Genomic DNA, 20,583 nt, shown 5'->3' on the forward strand with positions numbered 1-20,583 from the left:
GGTGTACCATGCAAAAGAAAGAGAAACTAAAGAAGGAAGAAAGGAAGAAACAGAAAGTAAGAAAGAAAGAAAAAGAAGAGCGCCTGGGTGGCTCAGTGGGTTGAGTCTCTGCCTTCAGCTTGGGTCATGGTCTCAGGGTCCTGGGATCGAGTCCCGAGTCAGGCTCTCTGCTCAGCAGGGAGCCTGCTTCCTCCTCTCTCTCTCTCTCTGCCTGCTTCTCAGCTTGTTTGTGATCTCTGTCAAATGGATAAATAAATTCTTTAAAAAAAAAATAAGAAAAGGTGTAACATGCAGTGAATGGGAGTATCAGAAGGAGGGGAAAAAAATAGAAGACATATTTAAAGTTAATAACTGAGACTTTTCCAAAATAATGCCAAACACCAAACCACAGATTCAACTTAAAGAACACCAAGTAAGATAAATACCCAAAACTCTACACCTACATATATTATATTTAAGCTGCAGAAAATTGAAGAGAGTCTTGAAGCCAGAGGGGGAAAAACAGTACCCCTAATGGAGCAAGCAGAAGAATTATGTCAGACTTCTCTTGAGAAACTGTGCACGCAAGAAGAGAGTGGAGTGGAATATTTAAAGTATTGAAAGTAAAAAATCAGATGAGAAATCTGTACCTAGGGAAATTATTCTTCAAAAGTGAAAAGGAAATAAAGACTTTCTCAGATGAATAAGACTTGAGGAAATTTGTCAACCATATACCCAACTTGCAAGAAATGTTAGAGGTTCTTTAGAAGGACGAAACATGGTCTACATCAGAAACTTGGATATACATGAGAAAAGGAAGAGCCTTAGAAAACAAATGAAGGTAAAATTAGATCTTTTTAAAAAATATTCTTAATTTATCTAATGGTGAAAAGGTTTGTTGAAAATAATAACAATGTATTTGGCTATTGTAACTTATGGATAACTAAAATGAATGATGGTAGTATTACAAGGGTTGGGAGGGAAATATTGGGAATACTCTGTTATAAGGCATCTGCACTACCCATGAAGTATTATTTTAAAGAGGAATTAGAGGGGTGACTGTGTGGCTCAGTCAGTTAAGGGTTTGACTCTTGATTTTGGCTCAGATCGTGATCTTGGGGTTCATAAGATCAAGCCCTGTGCCAGGAGTGGAGCCTGCTTGAGATATTTTTCTCTCTCCCTCTGCCCTCCTCTCTACCTAAAAAAGAAAAAAAAGGGGGGGGGGAGAGATTCATTGTAAACGTATATTGCAAACCCTAGGGTTACCACTAAAAACTTAAGGAAAAGTATAATAGCTATGCCAGCAGAGGAGAGAAAATAGAATCATATAAAATGCACAATTAAAACCAGGGAAGGCAGAAAGAAAGTGAAAGAGAAAAAAATGAGAGCATAGGAGAAGCACATAGAAAGAGTAACAAAGAGAATAATTAATCCCACTGTATCTATATTCACACCCTGCCTTCAGAAACAAACAGTAAACTAGGAACAGAAGGGCATGCCCTCAACATAATGAAAACCTTCTATGAAAAATTCACAATCAACGTCAAGAATGAAAGACCCAAAGTTTTTCCCAGCAGATCAGGGACAGGACAAGTATTCGCACTTTCATCAGTTCTATTCACTACAGTGAATAGTTCTATTCACTACAGCAAGGTCTAGCCCCAAAGCATTAGGCAAGAAAAAGAAATTAAAAGCACCCAGACCTCAAAGGAAGAAGTAAAATTATCTATGTTCATTAATGACACAATCTTATGTGTAGAAAACCCAAGATTCGATGAAACTGTTAGACCCAATAAATTCCGCGAAGTTGCAGGATACAAAGAAACACATACTCAGTTGTATCTCTATCTGTACACTAGCAATGAACAGTCCAAAAAGGAAAGTAGGAAGACAATCCCATTATACAATTGCATCAAAAGGATAAAATAAGGGCACCTGGGTGGCTCAGATGGTTTAGCACCTGCCTTTGGCTCAGGTCATGATTTCCAGGTCCTGGGATCGAGCCCCACGTTTGGCTCCCAGCTCAGCAGGGAGCCTGATTCTCCCTCTCCTTCTGCCTCTCCCCCTGCTTGTGTGCTCTCTGTCTAATGAATAAATAAGATCTTTAAAAAAAACCCCAAAAGATAAAATATTTATGAGTAAATTAACCAGGGAGGTAGAAAATCTACACTGAAGACTATAAAACATTGCTGAAAGATATTAAAGACAAATAAATCGAAAAGACATCCTTTGTTTACAGAATGGAAACTTAATACTGTTAAGATGATGATAGTACTAAAAGTGATCTACAGATACAATGTAGTAAAATCCCAAAGACATTTTGCAGAAATAGAAAAACCCATAATAAAATTCACATGAAATCTCAAGGGACCCAAACAGCCAAAGCATCTTGAAAAAGAACAAAGTTGGAAGTCTCACACTTCCTGATTTCAAAACTTACTACAAAAATGTAGGAGGCAAAACTGTGCAACACTGGCATAAAGGCAGACATAAAGACCAAAGGAGAGAACTGAGACCCCAAATAAACTTTTGCATGTATACATACATGGCCAAATGATTTTCAGCAAGACAGCCAAGACCATTCAATGGGGGAAAGGACAGTCTTTTGAATAAATGATGCTGGAAAGATCAGAAATCTGCATGAAAAAGAATGAAGTTGGGTTTTCACCTAACGCCATAGACAAAATTAATTCAAATTGGACAAAAATAAAAGCCTAGTTATAAGAGCTAAAACTGTAAACAAACAAACATGGAAAATCTTTATGATAGTGGATTAGGTAATGATTTCTTGGATGTGATACCAAAAGAATAAGCAACAAAAGAAAAGATAGATGGACTGGGTCTCATCAAAATTAAATACTCTTACACATCAAAGTATACTTTCAAGAGAATGAAAAGGCAACCCACCGAGTGGAAGAAAATACTTGTAAATCCTATATACAAAGGAGATTAATGTCCAGAATATATGAAGAATTTCTACACGTCAACAGCAGCAGAAAACAAATAGCCCAATTCGTAAATGGTCAAAGGACTTGAATAGACATGTTTCGGTGAAAGATAAATGGTCAATCAACACAAGAGAATATTCTTTACATCATTTTTTGTCATTAGGAAAAGGCAAATTAAAACCACAAGACTTAACGCCAATTACAATGGCCATTATAAAAATAACAAAAAACCAAGTGTTGGCAAGGACGTACGAAGAATGGAAATCTTGTGCATTGCTGAAAGGAATATAAAATAACGTAGCCACTGCAGCAGATAGAATGTGTGGTCTTTAGAATGAAATGTAAATTACCATATGATACAGCAATTCCACTTCTGGTTATAGAAAAATAATTGAAAGCAGGGAATCAAACAGGTAACGTTTATGCCAATGTTCATGGAAGCATAATTTCCAATAGGCAAGGTGGAAGCAACCCAAAGTTCTGTCAACAGGTAGACAGATATACAAAATGGTGTATATACACACAATGGAATATTATTCAGTCTAATAAGGAATGAAATTCTGATATATGCTCTAAGTTGGATGAAACTTGATAACATGATTCTTTTTTTTTTTAAAGATTTTATTTATTTATTTGACACAGAGATTACAAGTAGGCAGAGAGAGAGAGGAGGAAGCAGGCTCCCTGCTGAGCAGAGAGCCCGATGCGGGACTCGATCCCAGGACCCTGAGATCATGACCCGAGCCGAAGGCAGCGGCTTAACCCACTGAGCCACCCAGGCGCCCTGATAACATGATTCTAAACCATATGTAAAAAGGACCACTTACTTAGACCACAGACAAAAAATAAACTCAAAATGGATTTTGGTTTCAGTAGAAACTGAAACCATAAAAATCCCAGAAGAAAAGATAGGCAGTAATCTTTTGGACATCAACCTTAACATATTTCTGGATATGTCTCCTTGCATGAGGGAAAGAAAAGCAAAAATAAACTAATGGAACTACACCAAAATAAAAAGCTTCTACACAGCAAAGAAAATGATCAACAAAACAAAAAGGCAGCCTACTGGATGGGAGAAGATATTTGCAAATGATATGTCCAATAAGGGGTTAACATATATAAAGAATTTATACAAAAACATCAAAAAACCAAAAATGGACTAAGGACTTGAATACACATTTTTCCAAGGAAGATATACAGATGGCCAACAAACATGTGAAAAGATGCCCAACATTGGGCACCTGGGTGGCTCAGTTGGTTAAGTGACTGCCTTTGGCTCGGATCATGATCCTGGAGTCCTGGGATCGAGTCCCACCTTGGGCTCCCTGCTCAGCGGGGAGTCTGTTTCTCCCTCTGACTCTCCCCCTTCTCATGCTTGCTTTCTCATTCTCTCTCTCTCAAATAAATAGATAAAATCTTTAAAAAAAAAAAAAAAAGATGCCCAACATCACTGATTATCAGGGAAATGTAAATCAAAACCACAATGAGGATCTCACATGACACCGGTCATAATGATTAGAATAAAAAAGACTAGAGATAACAAGTGTTGGTGAGGATGAGAAGAAAAAGGAACACTCAGGCACGTGGTGGGATTGCAAACTGGTGCATCCACTGTGGAAAATAGTATGGAGGTTTCCCAGAAGAATAAAAATAGAAATACCATATGATCGAGTGATACCACTGCTAGATATTTACTCAGAGCAAAACTCTAATTGAAAAGATACATATATATCTTGAATAGGGTTAAAATTTATGGTATAAATAAGCCTCCCAACTTTTCTTTAAATATTTTTTAAGAGATTTTATTTATATATTTGACAGACAGCAAGAGCAGGAACCACAAACAGTGGGGAGGAGAGGGAGAAGCAGGCTTCCCACTGAGCAGGAAGCCCAATGTGGGGCTCAATCCCAGGACCCTGGGATCATGACCTGATTTGAAGGCAGATACCCCACGACTGAGCCACCCAGGCACCCCTCTTAAATAAATTTTTAAAAAACGTTTTATCTTAAAGGATATTTCAATTCAGTAATGTCTTTTGTGATGAAAATCCACTTGAAAGTCACCAATTCAGTTTTACTTTGATTTTTTTTTTCCACTGAATTTTGGTAAAATTTGCTTTTAAAAAATAGTGCTGTATAAGATGGTGGAGGAGTAGGAGACCTTAATTTCGTCTAGTCCCACGGATTCTGCTAGATTGCTTATCAAACCATTCTGAACACCTGAGAACTCAACCGATCGAAGAGAGAAAGAGCTGCAACTCTACAAATAGAAAACTGATCACTTTCTGGAAGGTAGGATGTGTGGAGAAGTGAATCTGAGGTGATACATGGAAAGAAAGATCGCAGGGGGAGGGCCAGCTCCTGGCAAGTGATAGAGCAGCGGAGCACAAAATTGGAACTTTTAGAAGTCTGCTCCATGGAGGGACATTGCTCCACAGGCTAAGTGGGGCGGGGGCGGGGGGAGCCCTTGCGGGGACAGCGACAGCCCTTGCGGGGTCAGATATACCAGGGTGTCTGTGTGTGGCAGAGCTGCCAAGTATTGCAGAGACGGAGCTGAAGTGTAAGGCTCTCAGCTCAGGGTTACCTTAAACCATGATCTGAGGCACAGTCAGGCCACTGCTCTTCGAGCAGGGACCCTACAAGTGGCAGATCTGGGGAGACCCCTTCCTTCCTCCCTGGGGAGGAGCGGCGTGGGAGCATGCTGCAGGAATCTGCTGGGTTTGGAGACTCCCAAAGGGGCCAAGCACCAGAGGTAGAAATACTCGGTCACAGGCCGGGTGAGCTTGGGAGTGCAGTAAGGAGACCAGGGAGACAGGAGGGAACTAACTGCTTTTCTCTGAGGGTGCACTGAGGAGTGGGGTACTGAGCTCTTGGACCCTTTCGGCTGGAGACTGGGAGGCCTGCATTTCATTCTGTCCTCCAGAGCTCTACAGAAAGCGTTCAGGGAACAAAAGTGTCTGAGAGAAAACCAGAGATGACTTACCCTGGCCACTGGTAAGGGCAGAGCAGTTCCCCCTTGGACTAAGACATTTGAGAATCATGGCAACAGGTCCCTCCCATAGAAGATCAGCAAAGAACATCCATCCAAGACTAAGTTTACCCATCTATGAGAACACTGAAAGAGATATCACCTCAAAAAAGAGAATAAGAGGCAGTACTGACTGCCAGGGACCTAATCAATGTGGACACAAGTAAGGAGGTGGAACTAGAATCAGGAATAATGATTATAAAGGTACTGGCTGGGGGATGCCTGGGTGTTTCAGTCCATTGTGCATCTGCCTTCAGCAAGGGTTGTGATCCCAGGGTCCCAGGATTGAGTCCAGCATTGGGCTCTCTGCTTGGCAGGGAGCCTGCTTCTCCCTCTGCCTGCTGTGCCTCCTGCTTGTGCTCTCTCTCTCCCCCAAATTAAAAAAAAAAAAAATCTAAAAAAAAAAAATATAGTACCTGGGTTTGAAAAAAGCATAGAAGACATTAGAGAATCCCCTTCTGGAGAAATGAAAGAACAAAAATCTAACAAGTTCAAATTAAAAAAAAGCTGTTAATGAGATGCAGTAAAAAAAAAAAAATGGAAGCTTTAACTACAAGGATAAATGAATCGGAAGAGAGAATTAGTGATATGGAAGACCAAATGATGGGGAATAAAGAAACTGAGAAAAAGAGAGATAAATAACTACTAAATCACATGGGGAGAATTGGAGAGATAAGTGATAACATAACATGAAACAATATTAGAATAATTGGGATCTCAGAAGAAGAAGAAAGAGAGAGAGGGACAGAAGGTATGTTGGAGCAAATTATAGCAGAGAACTTTCCTAATCTGGGGAAGGAGATGTATCAAAATTCAAGAAGCAGAGAGAACCCCCCCTCAAAATAAAAAAAAATTGGTCAATACCCCATTATCTAATAGTGAAACTTACAAATCTCAGAGACAGGGGCACCTGGGTGGTTCAGTGGGTTAAGCCACTGCCTTCGGCTCAGTTCATGGTCTCAGGGTCCTGGGATCAAGCCCCTTGTCAGGCTCTCTGCTCAGCAGGGAACCTTTGTCCCCCTCTGTCTCTGCCTGCTTCTCTGCCTACTTGTGATTTCTCTCTCTCTGTCAAATAAATAAAATCTTAAAAAAAAAAAATCTCAGAGACAAAGAAAATCCTGTAAGCAGCTCAGGACAGGAGATTTGTAACCTACAAGGGTAGAAAGATTAGATGGCAGCAGACCTATCCATGGAGACCTGGCAGGACAGAAAGGATGGACATGATATATTCAGGGTGCTAAATGAGAAAAATAGGTAGCTAAGAATATGTGATCCAGCTAGGATGTCATTCAAAATAGAAGAAGTGAAGAAATCTTCCAGGACAAACAGAAACTAAAATAATTTGTGATCACCAAACAAGCCCTACAAGAAATATTGAAAGGGGTCCTCTAAGCAAAGATAGAGTCCAAAAGTAACATACCAGAAAGGAACAGAGACAATATACAGTAACAGGCAACTTACAGGCAATACAATGGCACTCAGTTCATATATTTCAATAGTTACCCTGAATGTAAATGGGCTAAATGCCCCGACCAGAAGACACAGGATATCAGATTGGATTAAAATCAAGACCCATTGATATGCCATCTGCAAGACACTCATTTTAGACCCAAAGCCACCTCCAGATTTAAGGTGAGGGGGAGGAAAACACTTTATCATACTAGTGGACACCAAAAGACATCTGGGGTGGCAATCCTTATATCAGACAAAATAGATTTTAAGCCAAAGACTGTAATAAGAGATGAGGAAGGTCACTGTATCATAATTAAAAGGTCTATCCAACCAGATCTCAATTGTAAATATTTGTCCCCTAACATGGGTGCAGCCAATTATATAAGTCGATTAATAACAAATTCAAAGAAACACATCGACAATAATGCAGTAATAGTAGGGGGCTTTAACATCCTGCTCACTGCAATGGAAGAACATCTAAGCAGAAGATCAACAAGGAAATGAAGGTTTTAAATGACACACTGGACCAGATGGACATCGCAGATATATCCAGAACATTCCATCCCAAGCAACAGAATACACATTCTTCTCAAGTGCACATGGAACATTCTACAGAATAGATCACACACTGGGTCACATATCAGGTCTCAACTGGTACCAAAAGATTGCAATCATTCCCTGCATATTTTCAACCCCAATGCTTTGAAACTGGAACTCAATCACAAGAAGAAATTTGAACTCAAATACATGGAGGCTAAAGAGCGTCCTACTAAAAAATGAATGGGTCAACCAGGAAATTAAAGAAGAATTTTAAAAACTCATGGAAACAAATGAAAATGAAAACACAACTGTTCGAAATCTTTGGGATGCAGCGAAGGCGGTCCTAAGAGGGAAGTATGTAGCACTACAGGCCTTTCTTAAGAAACAAGAAAGCTCTCAAACACACAACCTAGCCCTAAACCCAAGGGAGCTGGAGAAAGAACAGCAAATAAAGCCTAAGCCCAGCAGGAGAAGAGAAATAATAAAGATTTGAGCCGAAATCATGAAATAACAACCAAAAGAACAGTAGAACAGATAAACGAAATTAGGAGCTGTTTCTTTGAAAGAATAAGATTGATAAGCCTTGGGCCAGCCTTATCAAAAGGAAAAGAGAAAGGACCCAAGTAAATAAAATCATGAATGAAAGAGGGGAGATCACAACCAACACTGAAGAAATACAAGCAGTTATAAGAACATATTATGAGCAACTATATGTCACAAATTAGACAATCTGGAAGAAATGGATGCATTCCTAGAGACATATAAACTACCAAAACTGAACCAGGAAGAAATAGAAAACCTGACTAGACCCATAACCAGCAAGGAGACTGAGGCAGTCATCAAAAATCTCCTAAAAAAAACAGAGGCCCAGGGCCAGAAGTCTTCCCAGGGGAATTCTACCAAACATTTAAAGAAGAATTAATACCTATTCTTCTGAAGCTGTTTCAAAAAATCAAAATGGAAGGAAAACTTTCAAATGCTTTTTATGAGACCAGCACTACCTTGATCTGCAAACCGAAGACCCCACCAAAAAGGAGAATTATAGAGCGATACCCCTAGTGAACACAATTCAAAAATCCTCACCATGATATTGTTAAAATACCTATGCAACCTAGAGAAATCTACACAGTCTACCTGTGATGGAACTAGAAGGTATCACACTTAGCAAAATAAGTCAATCGGAGAAAGACAACTCTCATATGATCTCCCTGATATGAAAAAGTGGAGATGCAACATGGGGGGTTAAGGGGTAGGAGAAGAATGAATGAAACAAGATGGGATTGGGAGGGAGACAAACCATAAGTGACTCTTAATCTCACAAAACAAACTGAGGGTTGCTGGGGGGTGGGGTTATGGACTTTGAGAAGGGTATGTGCTATGGTGAGTGCTGGGAAGTGTGTAAACCTGGCGATTCACAGACCTGTACCCCTGGGGATAAAAATACATTATATGTTTATAAAAAAAAAAAATCCTCACCATGATATTGTTAAAATACCTATGCAACCTAGAGAAATCTACACAGTCAGTGAAATCCCTCTCAAAATACCATCAACTTTTTTCACAGAGCTGGAACAAATAATCCTAAAATTTATATGGAACCAGAAAAGACCCCAATGAGCCAGAAGAATGTGGAAAAAGGAAAGCAAAGCTGGTGGCATCACAATTCCAAACTTCAAGCTCTATTAGAAAACTGTAATCAGGGGCGCCTGGGTGGCTCAGTGGGTTAAAGCCTCTGCCTTTGGCTCAGGTCATGATCCCAGGGTCCTGGGATCGAGCCCTGCGTTGGGCTCTTGGCTCAGCAGGGAACCTGCTTCCCTTCCTGTCTCTCTCTCAGCCTGCCTCTCTGCCTACTTGTGATCTCTGTCTCTCTGTCAAATAAATAAAATCTTAAAAAAAAAATCTGTAATCATCAAGACGTATGGTACTGGCACAAAAACAGATACATAGATCAGTGGAGCAGAATAGAGAGCCCAGAAATGGACTCTATGGTCAACTAATCTTTGACAAAACAGGAAAGAATATCCAATGGAATATCCAATGTCAACTAATCTTTGACAAAACAGGAAAGAATATCCAATGGAAAAAGGACAGTCTCCTCAACAAATGGTTTGGGAAAACTGGACAGCCACATGCAGAAGAATGGAACCGGACCATTTCCATACAGCGTACATAAAATACATTCAATATAGATAAAAGACCTAAATGGTAGACAGGAATCCCTAAAAATCCTGGAGCAGAACACAGCAACTTCTATGGCCTCAGCCACCGCAGCTTCTTGCCAGACAGTCTCCAAAGGCAAGGGAAACAAAAGCAAAAATGAACTATTGGGACTTCATCCAGACAAAAACCTTTTGCACCACAAAAGAAACAGTCAACAAAACCAAAAGAGAACCTACAGAATGAGAGAAGGTATTTGTAAATGACATATCAGATAAAGGGATAGTGTTCAAAATCTATAAAGAACTTCTCAAACTCAACACCCAAAGAACAAATAATCCAATCAAGAAATGGGCAGAGGACATGAACAGACTTTTCTTCAAAGAAGACATCCAAATGGCCAACAGACACATGAAAAAGTACTGAACATCACTCAGCATCAGGGAAATACAAATCAAAACCACAGTGAGATACCACCTCATACCAGTCAGAAGAGCTAAAATTAACCAGTCAGGAAATGACAGGTGTTGGCGAGGATGCGGAGAAAGGGGACCCCTCCTACATTGTTGGTGGGAATGCAAGCTGGTGCAGCCACTCTGGAAAACAGTATGGAGGGTCCTCCTCACATTGAAAATAGAGCTACCTACGACCTAGCAATTGCATTACTGGGTATTTACCTAATAGATACAAATATAGTGATCCAAAGGGGCACCTGCACCCCAATGTTTATAGCAGCAAATGTACACAATAGCCGAACTATGGAAAGAGCCTAAATGTCCATCGACAGATGAATAGATAAAGAAGAGATGGTGTATATATACAATGGAATATTACACAGCTATCAAAAATGGAATCTTGCCATTTGCAATGATGTCGCTGGAACTAGAGGGTGTTATGCTAAGGGAAATAAGTTAATCAGAGAAAGACAATTATCATATGATTCCGCTCATAGGTGGAATTTTAGAAACAAAATAGGATCATAGGGGCGGAAAGGGAAAAATAAAACAAGATGAAATCAGAGAGGGAGACAAACTATAAGAGACTCTTAACCATAGGAACCAAACTGAGGGTTGCTGGAGTAGAGGCGGATGGGGGATGTAACTGGGCGATGGACATTAAGGAGGGCATGGGAGGTAATTAGCACTGGGTGTTACATAAGTCTGATGAGTCACTGAAGATAATAATAACACTGTGTGTTTTTGTTTTTGTTTTTTTTAAGATTTTATTTGACAGATGGAGATCACAAGTAGGCAGAGAAGCAGGCAGAGAGAGAGGGGGAAGCAGTCTCCCCACTGGGCAGAGAGCCCAATGCGGGGCTCGATCCCAGGACCCTGAGATCATGACTTGAGCTGAAGGCAGAGGCTTAACCCACTGAGCCACCCAGGCGCTCCAGTAACACTGTATGTTAAATGAATAATTAAAAAAAAAAAAAACAACCAAATGGGATAATAAACTTCACAGTCATAAATTCCATATTCATAATAAAGTTCATAGTGGAGTTACAGAAGAGAAAATGAAATAAGTAAAATAATAAATAAGCAGCCATACATGAACAGCTGAACACCGCTGAAGCAGGCCTCCTCACCTCCCCTGAGGAAGCACCCTTGTCCGCGACCACACTTGGCCAGAGGAAACAGTCACTAGTTTCTTCTGAAGTTTTACAATTGTTTGTTTGTTTGTTTTTAAGATTTTTATTTATTTATTTGACAGATCACAAGTAGGTAGAGAGGCAGGCAGAGAGAGAGAAAAGGAAGCAGGCTCCCTGCTGAGCAGAGAGCCCGATGTGGGGCTCCATCCCAGGACCCTGGGATCATGACCTGAGCCGAAAGCAGACACTTAACTGACTGAGCCACCCAGGCACCCTATTCCCGCAATTTCTTAAACAAATGGCAGCATACACCGTGCATCATCTTGCTTTTTTCAAAACAATGTATTCTAGAGATATTTCCATATCTGTGCAAAGAAAGCTTTCCTCTTTTTCATTTTTTGTCTCTTTCCTTTCCCCCGCACCTTAATTTTTAGAAGCTCTTACTCCACTAATAAATATGGCTCAGGGCCCCGGGACCTGACCCACTTACGATTAACGACGATTCTTCTTGGTGAGGAACTAGAAGAAACATGGAAGAGGAATGGGAGCTTTGGCTTCTCCTCTCTTAGACATGCTTCAAAAAACAATTACATGCTGTTTTTAAGAAATAATGGAAATGAAGAAAAAAACATTAAAAATTTATCGGTAGGGGAGATTAGGTGTCATTGCAGACTGAACATTTAACATCACTCTTCCTCGGGCTCCAAGTCCCCTTGACATGGTAAAAAATACCATTACTGAGCTTGGGGGCAATTCTGAAGTGATAAAAAACTGATGGGATCAGATTGACAGAAAATTAGGAGGAAACGCAGTCCAGATTCTAAGCAGAAGGCTGCTATAAATAGCAGTTTCCTACAAAATGCCAGAAAATCACGGGGCTTAGAGTTACATGCAGAGAACAGCGAGGGGCTCTGGGGCATCACCAGGATAATTCAAGCAGGCTCTCGGGAAGATTTGGGACAAACAGACCTATCCCTCCTCAGTAGCCTGAGGTGACAGCCGTATTAGTGTGAGCACAAAGTCCTGAATCCTCGTTTCTAAATAAACACTCTACCAGAGCAGAGCTCACAGAATTAAGTGCCAGGAGTGGACATAGCAGCAGAGCAAACCTCACAGTTAACTCCTGCAATGATGAGCAAGCCTGCTGGCTCCCCTCCTCTTCAAGCCAACCAGGGTTACCACCGAGGTGCAAAAGCAGGAAGGAAATTGACAAGAATGCAATTATTTGCATGTAATCAGCTCACCCGCCCAGAAACTACAGAAAAGCTGAAAAATGATTTGAACGAAGGGGATTTAGGAAACCTGTAAGATGCAAAGTCAGCCTTCAAAACCCCAAGAGTTTTCTGCATCATGAATTACCAATTAGAAATTTTAATTAAAAAAAAAAAAAAAGATCGTATTCACAACAGTGAAAACAAATACACCAAGAGAAAATCCCAAGGAAAGACAGGCACATTGATGCCGGTCTGCAGTGGTACCTGCCCTCTCTTACCTTGGTGGTTCCTCCGTTTGTCTGACTCAAGGGCCAGATGGGTGCGCTTAGCTCCCTGACGGCGGCCAGCTTTGGTGGTATGCCTCTGTCCCTGAGCTTAAAGGCCACAGGAACTGATGGGAGTTTCAGTCTCTCCTCATGGGGTCCCAACCTCTTGGGGCTCCCAGTCTGCCTTAGATCTCCTCTGCTTTATATTCATCTTTTCTGATGGCCTCCCCCACTGACTCCCAACTTCCAGCCCCAGAGGCCCTGACAACCACAATGCTTAAGCAGCATTGTGCAAACCAGTTTGCTGTAACAAACGGATATAAACCCATATGTGCATATCTACTGCTGGTTCTGCTTCTCTGGTGAACCCTGGCTTGGTGAAGGACCTTTCAAAGATCAAGCACCAAGTAAAACACCATCGATCCTATGGCATGGGCAGAAGTGGGCTCTCAGGAAATAGGTCAGTGTTGGTTAGAGATGGAATCTGGCATAGACTGAGAATTAGTCCATTCATTCATTCATTCCACATCCAGGGCCCCAAGCTGGCAAAGGCACAGGGAGGCTGGTCTGTTGTCAACTCCTAGGAATAAAACAAACCTGGAATTCAACAAAACACCTGAGGATTCAACAGAAGTTCTCTTCTGTTGAGAAGGTCGATTGACAGTTTACACCCTCTAATGAAGGGATTCTATCCCTAGGAATTGTCCAGAGGAACGATTCAGGTATGTTAGTAATTCATACACCTAGGATGCTCATCACGATCTTATTTATAGAGGCGCCTGGGTGGCTCGGTCATTAAGCTTCTGCCTTCAGCTCAGGTCATGATCCCTGGGTCCTGAGATCAAGCTCCGCTCAGTGGGAAGCCTGCTTCTCCCTTTCCCACTCCCCCTGCTCATGTTCCCTCTCTCGCTGTGTCTCTTTCTGTCAAAATCTTTTAAAAAATCTTATTTATAAAGAGAAGAAATTTAAGTGTCCACTGTTAGGGAAGCATTAGAGAAATGATACAAGGAAACATTATAGAGGTACTAAAAACCATGTCTTTCACATGGGATAGGAGAAGATCACATATTCAGTGTAGCCCTACATCTGTGAATAAATAAAAAATACTGGCATAAAAACAATTTTACAGTACTGGAATAAAGGCACCTCCTCCTACTTCCCCGCCATCTTGTCCCTCCCCTACAATACTGGAATAAAATACATTGAAATACTCCATTTTTTATATTAGAGGGGTGAAATAATAGGCAACTTAAAATTTTCTACTTTATATTTTTATGCATTTTCACAAGTACTCCATATTGTTAAAGTATAACTTTAATAACTTAAAAAGGTTATTTTAGAAATCTGAGTGCCTACTAAGTACCATAGCAAGAAGCACTTTTGTGCTTCTAAAGAAGCTTAGAGGTTAATAGGGAAGAGATTTTATGTGTTTGCTTTTCGGAAGTAAAGTTGAATCATAAAGCCTCAGCAGCCTCCTTAGGGCAGACGCTTTTGCAGTTTGGTTAAATTGTACCTCCCGGGGTTTAGGCCCCCATGGTAGAGATGAGATGGTAATAAGCATTTGGTAATTGTGAGTCCCAGATGCAGAATGACAAAATCCTGCCAGATATTAACCAAATGCCCCAGAGGCTCCCAGGCTGTACCTGTCATGAAAAAGAGAGATGACACTGGAGATGGTTATTCATTAAGCCACCAAATAACATTTCCAAAAAGTTAAAATAAATGAAACACCTGTTTGTGTGGACACAGGGAGGCTCTCAGAGCAGCCGCAAGATTAAAAATTTCACAGAGAAATGGGGGCAGATTCCAAATTTTTACATGGTAAAGTGCACTGGTTGGATACAGAAAAAAATGAGCTATGTGAATACATACTACAGCATTCAGTCAGTCCTCTAGACTATATATTTTTTCTAAAGAAAAAAAAATACAATCATTGTTATTGAAGGAAATCTATAGAGAAAGCATATATGGATAGAATGGCAGAACACAGGGGCGCCCGGGTGGCTCAGTGGGGTAAGCCTCTGCCTTCGGCTCAGGTCATGATCCCAGGGTCCTGGGATTGAGCCCCGCATTGGGCTCTCTGTTCTGCAGGGAGCTTGCTTCCCTCTTTCTCTGTCTCTGCCTGCCTCTCTGCCTACTTGTGGTCTTTGTCTGTCAAATAGATAAATAAAATCTTAAAAAAAAAATCCAGTACATGTATACAACAATTTACCCCAAAAGCCCATGACAAATTATTTTGCACAATTCCATACATTTGGAATCTTGATTAAGTGGATAACTTTATTTAAAAAACATATAATTTTCCAGTGTTGGCCCAATGAAAGATAGAAAGTCTAAACAAACTGATTTTCAGAGATAAAATCACGAAAATTGCAAGAATAAATTCCTTCAAAACACCAGGTCATGATAGTTTAATTAAAAAAAAAAAACAACTTCACCAAACCTTTAAATAACAGATCACTCCTACTCTAAATTTTTCCAAGGCATACAAAAAGGAAAAAAATTCTCTTTATGAAGTTAAGAATAATATTAATATCATCAATATAAAAACTTGAGAGACACACACAGAGAGAGAATGATAAGCTAATCTTACTTAAAAATATTGTTGAAAAAAAATTTTTTTCTTAAATAATCTCCACACCCTGGGTGGACCCCAATTTGGGACTTGAACCCACAACCCTTAGACCAGACCTGAGCTGAGATCTACAGTCAGATGCTTAGGGGCATCTTGGTGGCTCAGTCAATTAAATGTCTGGCTCAGACCTGATTTCCAACTCAGGTCATGATCTCAGGGTTGTGGGACTGAGCCTTGGGTCGGGCTCCACACTCAGTGGGCAGTCTGCTTGAGATTCTCTCTGTCTCCCTCTGTCCTGCCCCTGTGCTCTCTCTCCCTCTATAAAAAGGGGGAGGGGGGGGGACCTAGGTGGTGCAGTCATTAAGAATCTGCCTTCTGCTCAGGTCATGATCACAGAGTCCTGGGATCAAGTCCCGCATTGGGTTCCCTGCTCAGTGGGAAGCCTGCTTCTCCCTCTCCCACTCCCCCTGCTTGTGTCCCCTCTCTTCCTGTCTCTCTCTGTCAAATAAATAAAATCTTTAATAAAATAAAATTAAAAATTGGGACACCTGCGTGGCTCAGGTCACGATCCCAGGGTCCTGGGGTCGAGTCCTGCATCAGGCTCCTGGCTCGGCAGGGAGCCTGCTTCTCCCTCTGCCTCTACCTATCACTCTGCCTGCTTGTGCACACTCTACTTCTCTCTGAAAAATAAACAAAAAAAAAATAAAATTAGAAATAAATCTTTTTATTTTATTTATTTATTTTTAAAAAGATTTTATTTATTTATTTGACAGGCAGAGATCATAAGGAGGCAGAGAGGCAGGCAGAGAGAGAGAGAGGGAAGCAGGCTCCCTGCTGAGCAGAGAACCCAACACGGGACTCAATCCCAGGACCCTGAGATCACGACCCAAGCCGAAGGCAGTGGCCCAACCCACTGAGCCACCCAAGCACCCCAGAAATAAATCTTTTTAAAGAGCCCAACACTTAACTGAGCAACCCAGGCACACCTGAAAAATTCTAAAATAAAATATTAATCAAATCTAGCAACTTAATAACAATAACCAGAATTTTTCAACATGAGGAAACCAATTAATATCTTTAATCGCCAAAGTAGATCTAAGGAGAAAAACTATAGGATCATCTCTATAAGCACTGTGAAGTTGTTGGACAAAATGCTCAATCATTCTCGTTGTACACATTCAAAAAAGCATCCCTGGATACTTCCCGAACATGACTTTACAGAACGTGGACACATAAACCTACTCGTGTGTGTGTGTGTGTGTGTGTGTGCACGCACCTGCACGCATGTGCATGTTTCTTGCCTAAAGCCAGCATACTATTAGTAGAGAAACTTTGGAAATGTTATTCTGAAGTCCTAAACACAACCAGCATTTCCACTATCCCATCGGGTTATTACACTAGTATAGCCATTGAGCAGGGAAAGAAACCAGTGGTCTAAATCTGGAATGGAGAATATAAAATTCACCTTGTTTAGTAGATGATACAATTGTATCCTGGGAAAACCCAGGAGAATCAGCTGAAAACTACTACAAAGGATAAGAGAATTTGAAAATTTTAACAAGACACAAAATTTACATACAGGAATTAACAGTCCTCCCACACACCCAGCAACTGCCACCTGGATTATATAATGAGAAGAAAGGCCTTACCTACAATGGCAAGAAAAAGATTAAATATTCAGCAATACATTTAACAAGAAAAGGATAAAATCTTCTTAAGGAAAACGATAAAAGTATGCCTGAGCAGAAGCTAGCATTTCCAAAATGTTCCTCAGCTAAGTGAACCTAAAAGCTGAGAGTGTCAGAGAAGTATGCATTTTATGAAAACATGGAGGGCCCCAAGTCTGGGATTGAGATAACAAAGAATTGCTAATTGTTCTGCCTCTAACCTCAATACCATGTTAAACAGAAGTAGCAAAACTAGCTATTCTTTTTTTTTTTTTTAAGATTTTATTTATTTGACAGACAGAGGTCACAAGTAGGCAGAGAGGCAGGCAGAGAGAGAGGGAGAAGAAGGCTCCCCACCGAGCAGAGAGCCTGATGTGGGGCTCGAACCCAGGACCCTGGGATCATGACCAAGCCGAAGGCAGAGGCTTAACCCACTGAGCCACCCAGGCAAAACTAGATATTCTGTCTTGTTCCTGATCTTGGGGGAAAGCTTTGTCTTTTACCATTGAGTATGATGTTAGCTGTCAAGCTTTCCCTCCCTCCATTCCTTCCTTCCTTTCCTTCCTTCCTTATTTCTTTATTTTAAAGAGATGGGGAGAGCAAGCAGGGAGAGGGTAAGAGGGGTAGGGAGAGGGGGAGAGAATCCTAAGCAGACTCCCTGCCAGGCGTGGAGCCCTACGCAGGGCTGGATCCCAGGACCCCAAGGTCACAACCTGAGCCAAAAGCAAGAGTCAGATGCTCAGCCAAGTGAGCCACCCAGGCACCCCTGATCGGCTTTTCATAAATGACCTCCATTGTGTTGAAGAACCTTTCATCTTGTTGCAATAAGCTTTACAACTTTTTCTCATTTCATTTTTTTTTAAGATTTTATTTATTTATTTGACAGAGATCACAAGTAGGCATAGAGGCACAGAGGCAGGCAGAGAGAGAGAGAGGAGGAAGCAGGCTCCCTGCCAAGCAGAGAGCCCGATGCGGGACTCGATCTCAGGACCCTGAGATCATGACCTGAGCCGAAGGCAGCGGCTTAACCCACTGAGCCACCCAGGCGCCCCTCTCATTTCATTTTTTAAACTGTATATAACATAGGGTGCCTGAGTGGCTCAGTCAGTTAAGTGTCTGTCTTTGGCTCAGGTCATGATCCCAGAGGTCCTGAGATCCAGTCCCAAATCAGGCTCCCTGCTTAGCAGGAAGCCTGCTTCTCCCCCTGCTTCTGCCCCTTCCCCTGTCTTGTGTGTGCACGTGCACATGCTCTGTCTTCCATAAATAAATAAAATCTTTAAAAATAAATAAATTGTATATAACATAGATTTGCCATTTTAACCATTTTGAAGTGTGTAATTCAGTGGCATCAAGTGTGTTCACTGGCATCCATCTCTAGAACTGTTTTCATCATTCCAAGTGGAAACTGTATTAAACAGTAACTCCCCATCACCATCAGCAGCCTCCAGCACTCGGTGACACCATGCTATTTCTGCCTCTGTGATTCTGATTACCTTCCACAACTGGTGTATGTGGAACCATGCACTATTTATCTTCATTTCATTTTCTGGCATTTGGCCAAACTTTCCTTTTTATTTCTTGCTTATTTTACCTTCTGATGTTTGGAGCTGGCTTCTACCTCTGTTAAGGGATACTTTTTCTCTTCCATGTCATTCCTGAGTTTTAATTACTTGTCTGTCCTCTTTTTTTCTTGTCTATTTCTTCATTCTATTTAATCTATTTATTAAACTATTACTTCCAGCTTTTTTTTTTCAAATATTGTTTCTATTTCTCAAGAGAACATAAGAACTATATATCTGGATAAACTTTTGTATAAGGTTTTTGTCTCCTCTTCCTTAGAGGTATGTGGGTTGTGCATGCATGTGTGTAATGTCTGTGCTTGGGTTCTATGTTCATTCTTTCCTTTGACTGATAATATTAATACATCAATAACAAAACCCAAGAAAGGTTGCACACACACACACAGAACTATACACTAATCTTACTTAAAAATATCATTGAAAAAAATTCTTTTTCAGATTTTTTTAGATCATTATCAGGCAAACATTCACTGAAGAAGCGTATATTGTTAGGACAGGTAGGACAGTGAGGCTTCAGTTCAAATTTGTTGTCTTAAACACCTCTCATAAAATCTGTTATCCCTGCCGTGGAAAGACAGGTGAATATTCAATAAACATAGGAGAAGGTGTCCACCATCATTAGCCAGCAGGAAAATGCAAGGTAATATCACCAAGAGATACCACTACAGAACCACCAGAAGAGTTCATTTCTCAAAACTGACATGAGTCACTCTCATATGTTATCAGAGGGGAATAAAATGGGTGTAAGCATGTTGGAGAATGATTTGAAAGTTAAACATGTTAGCACCTGTTTGCTATCACCCAGAAATTCTGTAGCAGATTAGGTAGGGGCATAACAGGGATGTTGGTAATGTTCTAGTGGTAGACACAAAGGTGGGATGACTCTGTAATAATTCATTGTATACATTTCTTTTTTTTTTTTTAAGATTTTATTTATTTGAGAGTGAGAGAGAGCACGAAAGCAGGCAGAGGGAGAATCAGATTCTCTGATGAGCAGGGAGCCTGATGTGGGGCTCAGTCCCGGGACCCTGGGATCATGTCCTGAGCAGAAGGCAGATGCTCAACTGACTGAGCCACCCAGGTGCCTCTCCGTTGTATACAGTTCTAATTCACACGTTATTTTATATTTATGTCACAGCAAATAAAAATGCAGTGTTTATTATTTGAAACAACTGTAGTTTATACGCAAAGTTTATATATTTGATCTCCTCAGTTGTCAGCAGGGAGAGTTTTCTCAAAGGTAAAGCTGAAATAGTCACCCTCCATTCTCTGGATCTCAGAGAGACTAACGTTGTGAGTGCATGTCCAGGACTCCTCTCTTCCTTCTGGCCCTAATTTGGATTCCTACGAAGCTGGAAGGTTTGCTCATACCTTGTGCTCCCTGCAACGAATACATTGACTGCTTATGTATATTTTCACACATTTAAGATCTTTTAACTCCTTTTACCCCATAGTGGAATTAATCAAAGGACATGAACAACAGAATTAATTGAATGTAGCAAGTCTCTCTATAATAAAGTTTCTTTTGGTAGCAAGTGGCAAAGATTCAGTTCAAATTTCAGGTCCCTAATATTTGGAAATTTATTGGC

This window comes from Mustela putorius, unplaced genomic scaffold (genome assembly GCF_011764305.1).
Source record: "Mustela putorius furo isolate JIRA1106 unplaced genomic scaffold, ASM1176430v1.1 tig00000731_pilon_pilon_pilon, whole genome shotgun sequence".
Lineage (NCBI taxonomy): Eukaryota > Metazoa > Chordata > Mammalia > Carnivora > Mustelidae > Mustela > Mustela putorius.